Raw genomic sequence first — 13,736 nt, 5'->3', positions numbered from 1 at the left:
TCTCAACATTTGGGGAGTCAAACATACTAGAGGAATACCTCACTCATCAACAGGTCAGTCTATAGTAGAAAGAGCAAACAGGTCACTGAAAACACTTTTAGAAAAACAAAGGGGAGGAGTAGAAGTGCTCTCTACTGTAGAAAGGCTAAATAAAGCTGTATATGTATTGAATTTTTAAAATAACTCATTTATGGAACAGATGCCCCCAATTTTCAGACACTTTAGTAACACTACACAAGCAAAATTTAAGGAGTGGCCACCGGTGTTCATCAAAGACCCTGAAACAGGAAACGTTTCAGGACCTCATCCCCTCATAACTTGGGGGAGAGGCTTTGCGTGTGTTTCCACAGATGCTGGCCCCAAATGGATCCCTGCAAAGAATGTGAAGCCGCAATTGCAGCAGATAAAAGAGCAGCAGAGCACACCTGAAGAAGAACACACCAAAGACGCTAGAGGACCGCGGATGGTAGCTTCAAGAGGACTTCTGCATTTTGACACAGCCCAGCACTATAGACACTGAAATACGTTTGAAGCAGAGACTTAAGTTTTATAAAAGTTGCACTGTTAAAATTTTTGAAGTTATTAATGTCATGTCAAAATTGTTTGTTGTTGTATGTTAAAAGTTATTACCAAATCCTTATGCAGAAGAAAAAGAAAATATAGTTCACTTGAAAAAATGTCCCCAAACAAAAAAGTAAAATAAGATTCATATGTAATTTGAGACTAAATATTAATTTTAAAATACTAATAATTGAAATATTGGCTAACAAAAAAGAAAGTACCAAATTTAAAATTTTGTAATCCATAAAACTACAGCTTAACTATAAACCAAATTGTTAAATAACAATAAGTTATTGACACAATCACAATTATCCACGAAAGTGAGAATTTTTTCAAAGTAACTCTCGGGGTTGATGTTCCCCGAGATTCCCCTCGGGGCGGCCGTTCCCCGGGGTGGTGAAATCTTCCCCCAGGGTTGCTGTTCCCTGGGTATTTTCCTGGGGTTGCTGTTCCCCAAGATAATAAGGTTTTCTGTCTTCTCGTTGCCCTGAGCGTTTCACACCAAAGGCAGAGACGACACTGTGAGTCCAGCAGCTCAAGTTATCAAGGTTGTTTATTTCATATTATCTAACAGTTCTTGTTCGGCTTTGCAAGGCGTCCCCAGCAAAGCAAGACACGCCGTTGGACTGGCGCTGGGCTGCCGCTGGACTGGGCTGCCGCTGGACTGGGGCGGATCAGAGAGCCCCGTACCTTATGTACCGTATCCCCGACCCAACCACAGTCCAAGACGTATTTATTGTTTACAGAACATTACCAATACTAACTTGCTACGCTAACATGTCAGTTCTATTCTAAACCAATCTCTAAAGTCCAAATCAGCAAAAGATGGGGGATGAGAACAAGAACAAGGAAACTAGGGGCCACTCCCCAATTCCTCCATCTTGTCCTCTCAGCCCCGTATACTATGAATCCTAATCTCTATATTTATACTCTATGACAAACTACTATCTACTTCTAAATTCTTAGGATCTGTGGTTCTTCCTTCATGTGAGCATTCACTTCCATGGATAGAAGCCAGAATCAGAGTCCTTCTGGGCTCTGTGGGAGGCTGGCTGACCCCCTTGTACAGATCCCAGACCCCCCTGTACAGCCCCCTTGCTCTCCAGGGCTGTCAGAGGGATCCCCTGGACTCCAACAAGTAACTATTTCTCTTTTTTTTCTTTTTTTAAATATGATTTTACAGGGTGAGATGTAGTCGTGCATTTCTGTACCCGAGCAGGTGTTTCTATATAAGGAAGTTAAACTAGAATTTTCTATAGCCTGCTCGTTGCAATTGGCTCAGTACCAGCACAGACACAGTGATAGGGCTTTGGAAGTGCATCTCAAGGCCTAGTGTCAATCTCATTGGGCAAAGAGCCAAATAAGCCCACCTAGACCATAGAGTATTAAAGAGCCAGTACAAGAGGTGCACGGGGCTTTTTGGGAATGCCTTAGCCAGTGTAACTGTGCTTGGTACACTGTGCTCGGCTTATCTCTTTTCATTTTGTAATGTTTGTTATTTTTGCTGTTATTAAAACCTTTATTTTACAAAGCATATCCTGAGAAGCCGTCTCGCTATTTTATTAAGCCATTTCTCCGCTGGCTGGACCCTCGGAGGTATTGAGAGAAAACTCAATAACAACAGTTTTTAAATTGCTTTTAAGTTCAATGGCCCTGAATTTCACTTCCTTCTCTTCATGTATTATGAGAGAAACCAAACAAAATCCACTGCATTATCACTTTAGGAGTCAGTGGTAACATCTTTATTAATCTTGAATTTTGGGGTGATTCCTGTGAACTTATTTACATCTACACAGCATCTCCAGAGAACAGAGACTTTTCTATGCTAAACTGACAGACCTTAATGTTTCTGCACACCCTTCCTATTCCCGCTATGCTGTTTCCGAAGGAGGTGTCTGAACCTGAGTGTTAGTTATTATGGAGGGGTAAAGGACTGAGAGAAGGTCAAAAAATACCAGCTATTTGCCACAGAAAATGAGGGCAAGGAAAAAAAGAACAAATGCCTTTTGTCCTGGGTTGCAATGCAAGATGTAACCAAAAGTATGTATTCTATTACCATCTGTTAAAAACAGGTGGGGCAGTGTTCTTTATCTCTTCCACGACCCATCCTCTGCCCAGGGAGATATCTTCTGTTAATGGGCCATTGAGTCTCACTGTATGACTGATAAAATTGCATCATCCCATTGTGAGATGCTCCACTCAGTGGGAGGAGCCAAGCATTCATACCTGGATAAAATCTGAGAGTCAGAACACCAAGGCAGGCTGTTTCCACTGGATTCCCAGAGGAAGAACAGACTCATCTCACCACCACTGGACCTTCAGAGTAAAATTACACCCTTCTACAGGATCATCTCTGCTTCAACAGAACCATATCTGTCATGACAGGAAGACTTAATTGGACTGCTACCAACACCCTGACCAATAGGGTGTCAGGTTGTATTCTGACTCTGTCAGTGTTTTCTTTTTTGTTTGTTTGTGCTTTTTTTTTGTACTACTACATTTTTATTTTAATTTTACTAGTAAAGAACTGGTATTCCTATTCCCATATCTGCCTGAGAGCCTCTTAATTTCAAAATTATAATAATTCGGATGGAGAGGGTTTACATTCTCCATTTCAAGGGAGGCTCCTGCCTTCCTTAGCAGACAACTGTCTTTCCAAACCAGAACACTTTTAAAATGCTATGGAAACCTTTTTAAAAAGCAAAAACAAACCACACACACACACAAAAAACCTACCAAAAAAAAAAGGCTTGATATTTTGAAAGCTAAACCCAAACCACTGTTTGTGTAGTAACTCAAACCAATTATTGCAGTTTCCAGGTTTACTTTTGCAGAAAAAACAAAAATGTTTTTCAAACAGCCACTAAAATCCCATGCAGGAAATGCCATTAAGTCTAAGGCTTGAAATTCCACTGAAATGAAAACAAGCCGGCTCTGTGAAGTCATTTATATAAAGATGAAAAGTCATCATGCTTCAGGATAAACAAGCTGATCACCAGCTGGAACTAAGCAAAATAAAACTCCAGGGTAGAGCATTGCAAAATCTGGGTGATTTTAGAACAATCTGTTCTGTATCTCCTCTATTTTCTCTTCCATGTTTGTTTTCCATACACTTCTCTCTAGTCTGTGGGCTCTGAACTCTCCAGACTAACCATTCCTTTTCCCACTGACACAGCTTTTACCACAGGAGCATAAAACAAGTTAAACACTAAGCTCATAAAGATCAGAATCTATGGGAGTGTCTCTTGCTTGCTGAGATGCCCCAAAATACTTGCATTAAATTACACATCAAATGACAGCTTACAGTCAGCCCCAGACTAAATTCTGTTAGAAGCGACCATACCGGTTATGTGCAATACTCTGGTTAGCAAGCACATTCCTCTCCGTTGGAGCATAGTTCCAGTCCACCTCATGGATCCCCAGGTAATAGACTCGGATGACACCACCAGCAAATGTGGGTGACAGCATGGGGATGCAGAGCAGCAACCACCAGATTGATTCCATCGCAGCTTGAAGGGAAGGTGTTTTTTGAAGCTACACCTATTTAGGAAACACAAAAAGAATGAAACAGAATATGACAATTTAGTTAGAAGGTCCTGGACATTTTGAGAGGGTATGAAGAAATCAGGTATAAATACTATTGGGATCATTACTCAAATATTGAAGAAGGAAATCACTCTGTAACAAAATTGACACATAAGGTGGGTGGAGATCATGCCTTGGTAATGAGTCTCGAATACCAAATATGCTGCTCTCATAATAGTTTAATTAACCCTTTTTTTACTACTCACATTCCAAATCATCTTACAGGTCCACATACAAAGCTCAAGGAAATAGCCCTGAGAAAGTATCTGTATATTTTAAACTATCACCAAGATTTCTCTATTCTAAATCACCTGAAGAAGTACAGTTTAGTCACTATGAAGTAATTTTAAATTTTAACTTCTTTAAAGATAGCTCTTAGGGAGCAGCTATCTGTAATCCAGGAGTACATCTCAAACAGGCTGCACAAGGTTTTTCCTTTCTGTTCCATTATTTTCCCCATGATTTTGATCAATAAATAGCTTACTCATAAGACTTCCAATTGACACCAAGCTTGTTGGCAATAAGCATCAGAAATACTCTAAAGAGAGTCAGGAAAAAGTTGAGGAAACTGTCTGAAATCAAAATACAGTTGTGTGAATACAGGCTCAAAGAGCTGCCTGTACGAAGGAGAAGCTAATGCAATATGGGGCAGTAGAATTACACCAAAAGACAAGGAAGGATTAAACTGCATTTAAAAATCACATGAAAATGACCACAAAAGCTCTCACACCATATCACCGTGGAGGCCTAGCCAGAAAACAGACTGGGGACACAGATCTGGGTGCAACAGAGCAGCAGGGCAGAAGACCCTGCCCCTTAGTTTATTTGCCATTATATACCTGTGGCAAGGTGACCATGGATTGGAGAAGGGTATCGCCACCTCTCCTGCCACATTGGCCCAGGAGGCTGTCATTCAACCTCCCCTTCTCTTGGAGAAGGAATTCATAACATTGCCGATATTTACAAAACATGGTCCTGTGTTTACAATTCACCAGCGTGAGAAACTGCACATTTCTCCTTTAATATGAACGCTCAGCAAACCAGGAAAAATCATGGCAACAACACAATGATACTCTTAACAAAGCTAGATGCAGCCAACAAACCGCGCCTAAATGAGATGCTGAGATACAGCTCTTGAGACATGTAACAGCAACTCAGAATAGCAGAGAGAAACAGAAAGCAAGAGGATGAGAAGCATGACCTAGCAAGAAAACTCAGAAGAATCAGTTTTCCTTTTCATACAGAAAGGGATGGAGACACAGCACCATGGCAAAGGTTTTTCATAAAGAGACTATCATTATGTATTCTTACTGTCTTTGTAACAGCAAGATGAATGTATAAGGTCTGTCTGCAGCAAAGCTGGATATTCTTTAAGCTTTCAGTCAGCACAGCGTCACACAGAGCTGCTTTGAAACCTCTTCTAACATGATATCCAACACCCATGATTCAGTCCCAGCACACGGCAATTGACTAAACACCTTCCAAAGCTTCACTTCTTGATTTCCAAATATGCTGTGCTATTCTCAGAAGCTAATGATAATCAAGTATTGCTGTTTCCAAATAGTCATTAAACTGGACAAAGTTTGGAGACACCTTCTTTCCCTCCTTTCTCAGAAGGGAGCTGTAGGGATCTTTGAGTTTTGGATCCATCAACACAGTATAGCTCTGCTCCAGTGGCTCCATCAGCCAGTCCTCTTCAGAAGCTCCTGGTCATACACCTCACCTGACAAAACTCGGATACAGAACAGCCCCTTCAAAGCAGCTTCAGCAGAGTGGGAACAACAGCAGCACTCTGGCTCATGCCCAGCCCTACACTCCACTCAGCCACTGACTTACTCCCTGCTGCTGTTCACAGGGAGGTAAAATACCTTTTTTAACTCACTCTATGCCAACATGGACTCAAAAGAAGGAGTTTGGAAAGCCATACCTGTGCTGTTTCACACAGCAGATCAGCAAAAGGCAGTGGTGACAGTAACGTGGAAAGAAACAGCAGCACCAGTCGTCAGCCTGAAACCTGCCACCCTGCCAACACACCCCAAGGGAAGGGCAGCGGTGTTAGCGCAGGAAAACATATAACCACACAGAGGCGATCATATGCGGTTCTTTATTCCAGCGCGCGGGACACCGGGGTGATAATACACCCAAATCTGATGTCCAAAGGATACAGAGTCGATTCGTGATTTTTATAGTTTAAATTATACACATGTTAACTAACCCCCACCCCTAGATACTGATTATCCTATTCCTTAGTTACTATCTTACATCATACCTACGCTTCTACCCTGATCCACACTTGATTTGGTTAAAACAATAGCATGGAGCTGTTTACAGAAGCTGACGCTTGTTCCCAGCTAGCTGCGTCAAGTTCCAGTTGTACGTTCTCTACTTTCCTCCCCCTACACATTACTCAATCCAGAAACTACATTTTTTAACCCTCCACCAACATTCCCCCCTTTGAAAGTATTTTCACTCTAATATACTAAGTGTAAATGCTTTCACTTAATACAGTCCATTAGGCTTCAGAGTTCATACTGGATGTTCATCTTCAAATCCTCTGTTGTCATAGGCTTTGTCCGGGATGTTGTTGCGGATTGAAGGTGCTGGGTTCCGTGCCAATGCCTTCATTATGGTCCTGTTCCAAGATGCCTTTTTCTGTATTTCTCTCTTCAGGATTCTGTAAACTAACCAAATTACTAAAAATATAATCAGTAAAATTATCAGATTTTCAAGGATAGACTTTATCCATGAACTCACATTCCATCCTAATCCTTCAAAGATTTTACCCAACCAGCTAGTAGCTAAATCCTTTTGTTCCTTTTGTGCCTCATGCTCTATTTGTTTTAACTGACTGATGTCATGCTCTACATCTGCAGTTACATTTGGGATGTGGATGCAGCAATGGTCGATTTGTCCCTTTTTGCCATTACTAAGAATGCACTCTGACTTTCTCATGGGTTGCATATAGGAATCCTCTGTTATCTTCCAGTATTCTCTGACCACCACCCTTGACTCTGGTACTTGTTTACAGTTAATTGTTTTGTTCCCTCCTATTTCAGGTAATTTTGATGTTATTATTCCCCAGCTTACTGGGTCCCCTGCTGCCTTTGGTATTGGCAGGCAGGCCGTTATTCTGCTGGTATTATGCATTTTGGCAAAGTCTCTGACCAATCCAATCATTACATTCTCAGCCCGAATTTCATTAGAAATTTCTATTACTTGTGTTTTTGCCTGTATCTCTCTCTTCATTCTAGAATGAAGAGTTGTTAGTTGACCCTTCTGTATCCCATATCCCAAAGTAACAGCAATCCCTACTGGTGACATTAGTATCCATGAAATTAACATTACCCACAGGAAGAGCATGAGCACAGTTACCAATACCATTTGAACAGTTACAGACGTTTCAGCCTCAGCTTTGTTGGTCCAAAAGTTTCTACAGCCCACGACTGGACTCCACGAGGGACCTTCTTCACACGCGTGTAGTGTATCCAGGGTTCCACTCCAGCCACTTTGACTGCTGTAAAGGTGGTTAGCAGTACCTGATGGGGACCAGTCCACTTCTCTTTTAGTGGTTCTTCGTTCCAGGTTTTGATGTATACCTCATCTCCTGGTTCGATATTGTGGACTGGATTCTCCAGGGCCAGTGGTCTGTTCCACACGAGAACACTTCGGAGCCGAGCTAGAGTTTTCCCGAGGGACAGAACATAATTATACACATCTTGTTTCCCTGTGACATGAACATTTGGATTGGGGTTAGGAGATTCATATGGTTTCCCATACAATATTTCATAAGGACTAACTGACATCCCACTCCTAGGCTTTATCCGAACCCTCAGCAATGCGATCGGCAAAGCCTGTGGCCACTGCAGTTTGGCTTCCTGGCATATTTTACTGATCTGCCTCTTCAGTGTCTGGTTCATTCTTTCTACTTGCCCACTTGACTGGGGTCTCCATGGTGTGTGGAGGTCCCAAGATAATCCCAATAACTTGCTTACCTCTTGTACCACCGTGGCTATGAAGTATGGGCCTCTGTCTGATGATATCCCTAGGGGAACCCCAAACCTGGGAATGATCTCCTGTAATAACCACTTAACTGCTTCCTTTGCTTGGTTTGTGCGACAGGGAAGGGCTTCTGGCCATCCAGAAAACGTGTCAACCCCTACTAACAGGTATTTGTATCCCCGAGTTTTTGGCAGTTCTGCAAAATCCACTTGCCAATAGTCTCCTGGTTCTATTCCTATCCGAATTCTGCCTAACTGTGCCTGTCGTCTAGCTACGGGATTGTTTTTCAGACAGATTTCACATTTAGACATTACTGACTTGGCCATTGTTTGCATCCGTACTGAGATTAGGTATTGTCTTAACCACTTTACCAACGCCTCTGCACCCCAGTGACACTCATTATGTTTTACCTGTAAAATTTCTCTCATTACCAAAGGAGGTACCACTATTTGCCCTTGTGCGGTTACATACCACCCTTCTGCGTTCTTCTGTGCCTTCAGCAGTTGTGCTAGTCTGTCATCTTCGATTGTATAGTTTGGCTTCGGAGGCAAATTAAATTGAGAGATATTAAGTCTTGATGGTATCAACGCCATTGTTTTCTGCACCTCTCGCGCTACCTGACGGGCTGCCCAAACTGCTTTTCGATTTCCTTCACAAATTTTGGAGTTGCCTGATTGATGTGCCTTGCAGTGCATGATTGCTACTTGTTCAGGTTTTTGTACTGCATCTATCAATTGTAGGACTGCATCTTGATGTTTAATATTTGTCCCTTGGGAGGACAGCAGTCTTCTTTCTTTCCATAAAGCTCCGTGTACATGCACTACTCCAAAGGCAAATTTGGAGTCAGTCCAAATATTCACTGTCTTCCCTTCACTCAGCTCGAGTGCTCTGGTTAATGCGATTAGTTCTGCCCTTTGTGCAGACGTGTTAGGTGGTAGTGATTTTGCCTCTATTACTACATCAATTGTAGTTACCGCATATCCCGCGTATCTGGCTCCGTTCTCCATGAAGCTGCTTCCATCTGTAAAGAGTTCCCACTCTGGTTGCTCCAGGGGGACATCCTTCAGATCTGTTCTTGCTGAATAAGTGTGCTCGATGACTTCTAGACAGTCATGCTCTAATGGACCTTCCTCAGCTGTGGCACCTAGAAATAGAGCTGGATTCAAGAGGTTAGTTGTTTTTAGTGCAACATCATCCTGCTCAGTCAGGGTTACCTGAAACTTCATCATCCGGCTTGGAGAGAGCCAATGGCCCCCCTTTTGTTCCAGGACTGTAGTTACCATGTGTGGCACATAGACATCTATGTGTCTTCCCATTGTGAGCTTCCTGGCTTCTTGTATCAGCAGCACGGTAGCTGCCACTGCCCGCAGACATGAAGGCCATCCGGCACTTACGTTGTCGAGTTGTTTGGAAAAGTAACCCACCGGCCTTTTCCAGCTTCCCAGTCGTTGGGTCAGGACTCCCAGTGCCAGTCGCTGCCTTTCATGCACGTACAGCTGAAAGTCTTTAGACAGATCAGGTAACCCCAAAGCAGGAGCAGTTGTCAGTGCTTCCTTTAACTTCTGGAAGGCCTCTTTCTGTGGTTTGCCCCAGGTGAACGGCTGCGTCTTCTGAGCCTCGTACAAGGGTTTTGCAATCAGTCCATAGTCCATGATCCACAGGCGACACCACCCTGTCATTCCGAGGAAGATCTGCAGCTCGTGTAGATTCTGGGGCTCTGGAATAGCACAGATAGCTTGATTACGATTAGTACCCAGTTTTCTCTGCCCTTGTGAGATTTCACATCCCAGGTAAATCACAGTCTGTTGGGCAATTTGTGCTTTTTCTCTGGATACCTTATACCCTCCCTTTCCTAATGAATTTAAGATCTCAGTGGTTACCTTTATGCAGGTCATTTCTTCCTCTGTTGCAATCAAAATGTCATCTACATACTGGAGTAATAAATATTGGTCTCTTGGTACTTGCCCTTCTCTGGTCCAGATTTCCAGTTCTTTTGCCAGTTGACTTCCAAAGAGAGTGGGGGACCCCTTGTACCCCATCGGTAATCGAGTCCAGGTGAGCTGAGTTTTTCTTCCACTTTCTGGATGTTCTCACTCAAAGGCAAATAGTTTCCTACTTTCTTGGTCAAGGGGTATACAGAAGAAAGCATCTTTTAAGTCAATTACAGTAAACCATTTATATATCTCCTTTACGGATGCTAACAATGTATAGGGATTGGCAACCACTGTATGAATGTCTTTTGTTATTTCATTTATACCTCTTAAATCCTGTACAAGTCTATACTCACCATTGGGTTTCTTCACTGGGAAAATTGGGGTGTTGTATTCCGATTTACATTCCTCTAGAATTCGATATTTTAAAAATTTATCAATGGTCTTTGCTATTCTCTGTCGTGCTTCTGGTTTTATAGGGTATTGTTTGATTCGTACAGCCTTTGCTCCTTCTTTTAACTCTACATGTACCGGTTGTGCCAATTTAGATTTTCCAGGTACATCTGTTTCCCAGACAGAGGGAATTACTGCATCTTCTACTTCTTTAGGAATATTAAAAATTGGTTTTTCTTTTATCATCAAAATCTTTCCTGTCTTAGACTCCGGAATTTTCATTACGAGTTCACCATTCTCAAAAGTAATTACTGCCTCCAGTGCTGCCAGTAGATCACGCCCTAAGAGCGGAGTTGGGCAGTCTGGCATGTATAAGAATTCATGGGTCAAGATCTTATCTTCAAAGCTCAATTCTAGGGGTTGCAAGAATGGCCGTACCTCCTCCTTCCCTGTGGCTCCAATGACTGCTGCTGACTTGTTCCCGATTTGCCCCTCAAGATAATTTAGTACAGAATGTGTGGCCCCCGTGTCAATGAGAAAATCTACGTCTTTTCCTTCTAAATGCAAAGTCACCATGGGCTCCCTTGATCCTGGCTCTCTCTCATGTAAAACCATGACCCTGGCTACACCATCCAGCTGATGCTCACTACTTTGATTAAACATACTGTCTAACTGAGGCTGACCATTCTGGCTAAACCGGTTTGGACACTCCCTTTTCCAGTGTCCCTCCATCCGACAATATGCACACTGATTCAGACCTAATCTACCATGACCAGAACCTCTGCCAAAGCCACCTCTATTAACGCCACGACCACCTCTACCACGTCCCCGCCCCTGTCTCTGTAAGACTGCCAAAAGGCTTTGCCCCTGTTTCTTGATAATTTCTCTGTCCCTGTTATTATAAACTTTCCAGGCAACCTCTAGGAGTTTATCCAAGTTTCTTAACTCTTCACCTTCCAGTTTCTGTAGCTTTTTCCTAATATCTTCCTGTGCCTGACCCAGAAAAATAAAGGCAAGCTGAGTCCTTCCTTGCTCACTGTCTACTTGAAGATCAGTATATCTTCTAGCTGCTTCCTTAAGTCTTTCTAGAAAGGCAGTGGGAGATTCTTTCTTTTCCTGTCGAATTTCATACAACTTAGACCAGTTCATACTCTTAGGTATTGCCTGTTGAACACCAACTGAAATCCACTCCTGATATCTCTTTAGCCTTAACATATCCACTCCAGAGGGGTCATTAGCATCCCACTCTGGGTCTGCAGTGGGAAAATTATAATCCAGTGTCCCTGTCACCAAACCATTTCGTATGTCTTCTCTAGCTCTTTCTCTTGCTGCTCGAAGAACCATATCTCTCTCTGTCTCATCCATCAGAGTGTCTAATATGACATGAATATCTTCCCAATCAGGGTTCTGAGTTTTCATTATCATCTTAACCACACGAGCTACCTTATCTGGGTTTTCTCTGCCCTTGAGCCGGTGTTGGAGGGGGGGGATAAATCTTTCAGCGGGTGTGGGCGGGGGAGCAGGATAGCTTTGAGCAGGTGTATGTGGAGAAGGGGGGGTTCTCTGAGCAGGCGGAGGAGGGACAGGCACCTGGGCAGGCGGAGGAGGGGCAAGCGGAGGAGCGGCTGGCACAGGCAGAGGAGGATAATTACCTTCAGCAGACAAAGGTGGGGGTGAAACATATTGTGCTGGCGCGAGCGAGGGGGGTGTAAGAGAATCAGGTGGGGTCAGGGTGAGCGGGGTAGAACTTGGTGTTGAGGGGGCCGTGGTGGTTCCGGGAGCCATGGGAGATACCAATAATTCCGATTCCAGTTCATCTCTTTTTTCCCCTAAAATTTCACTTAAAACTGCATGTTCCATACAATGCTTATTTTGGACGCAAGCCAGACACTTATTATTCTCAAGCTTCATTGCTTTCATTTTGTCAAGCCACAAAACCGGTTTCTCAAGCAAGCACAGAAATAAGTCAATATATGGTAATTGTTCTACCCTTCCATCTTGTGTACAAAGCGATCTAAGTTGCATAACAACCTTCACATCAAAAGACCCGTTTTTCGGCCACCTCTGATTTTCAGGCAAAGCGTATTTTGGCCAGTGAACATTACAATATTCAATCAACTTATCTTTTCGTAATTCCTGACCGAAGTTCCCCTCTTTCCAATGTGCCAACAAACAACCCAACGGAGAAGAACTTGGTATAGAGGCATTATTGCTGCCCAAAACCTCTTTTAACCCTTTTAGTTTCTCCATATTACAGATACATAAAAACCACAGATGCCGAACCTGCAACGCTTTCGCGATGTCTGACGGACGGCTGCCTAGGCAATACCACCAGGAATTCCTTTTGCCCAACCAAGCGTAGCTTTCGCTGCGTCTTAATGGCAGGCCCCCAGACCAGAGAATAAAGAACCTTACCTCTCACCAGGGGTCGTTGTGAGCGGCGAGGGTCGCGGCTCCGATGGGCTCCCCGAGAAATCACCCGGTGCCGGCTGGAGCGTGATCGGGTCGTGGGGTCCTGGCTGCGCCCACAAGGTCCCATCTGGGTCGCCAAAAATGTTAGCGTAGGAAAACATATAACCACACAGAGGCGATCATATGCGGTTCTTTATTCCAGCGCGCGGGACACCGGGGTGATAATACACCCAAATCTGATGTCCAAAGGATACAGAGTCGATTCGTGATTTTTATAGTTTAAATTATACACATGTTAACTAACCCCCACCCCTAGATACTGATTATCCTATTCCTTAGTTACTATCTTAAATCATACCTACGCTTCTACCCTGATCCACACTTGATTTGGTTAAAACAATAGCATGGAGCTGTTTACAGAAGCTGACGCTTGTTCCCAGCTAGCTGCGTCAAGTTCCAGTTGTACGTTCTCTACTTTCCTCCCCCTACACATTACTCAATCCAGAAATTACATTTTTTAACCCTCCACCAACAGCGGGATGCTCCTGAGTCAGCCCAAACTATGGCCCTCGCGTCAACTGAGAGCAAAGTTCGCGGGAGCTTCCTGCACATAGGGTGGCCTCCTCAAGCCTCGGGAGCCACTGAGCCCAGGCAGCCGGGGCAGGCTGGTCTTTGTGTACTCTCATCCCGATGGCTTGTGCAGGCAGTACTACACTACGGGAGAACAGCGGCTCTCAAAGCTGGGTGTGAAAACTGCCTATCGTGACAAACCCGCCATGCCAGAGCCCCTGCTCACCACACCGAACCTCCGCACGGTGCCCATCAGGATGTTATGAACAAGTTTCCCGGTAAAAA

The 13,736-nt window shown here is 43.6% G+C and overlaps 1 long non-coding RNA gene and 1 pseudogene across 1 annotated transcript; both read right to left on the bottom strand.

Annotated features, from left to right (window-relative positions):
* Positions 1-4,065, bottom strand: part of LOC134565291 (hephaestin-like) — a 45,503-nt pseudogene extending 41,438 nt beyond the window's left edge.
* Positions 4,066-7,291: 3,226 nt separating this feature from the next.
* On the bottom strand, positions 7,292-13,417 carry LOC134565293 (uncharacterized). Its single transcript, XR_010083858.1, has 2 exons — positions 12,885-13,417; positions 7,292-7,822 (listed from the first exon to the last, which is right to left on the bottom strand). It is a non-coding gene; the product is annotated as an uncharacterized LOC134565293 (long non-coding RNA).
* Positions 13,418-13,736: the final 319 nt, after the last annotated feature.

This window comes from Prinia subflava, assembly GCF_021018805.1.
Source record: "Prinia subflava isolate CZ2003 ecotype Zambia chromosome W unlocalized genomic scaffold, Cam_Psub_1.2 scaffold_55_NEW, whole genome shotgun sequence".
Classification (NCBI taxonomy): Eukaryota; Metazoa; Chordata; class Aves; order Passeriformes; family Cisticolidae; genus Prinia; species Prinia subflava.
This window is presented reverse-complemented; position numbering and strand designations above follow the sequence as displayed.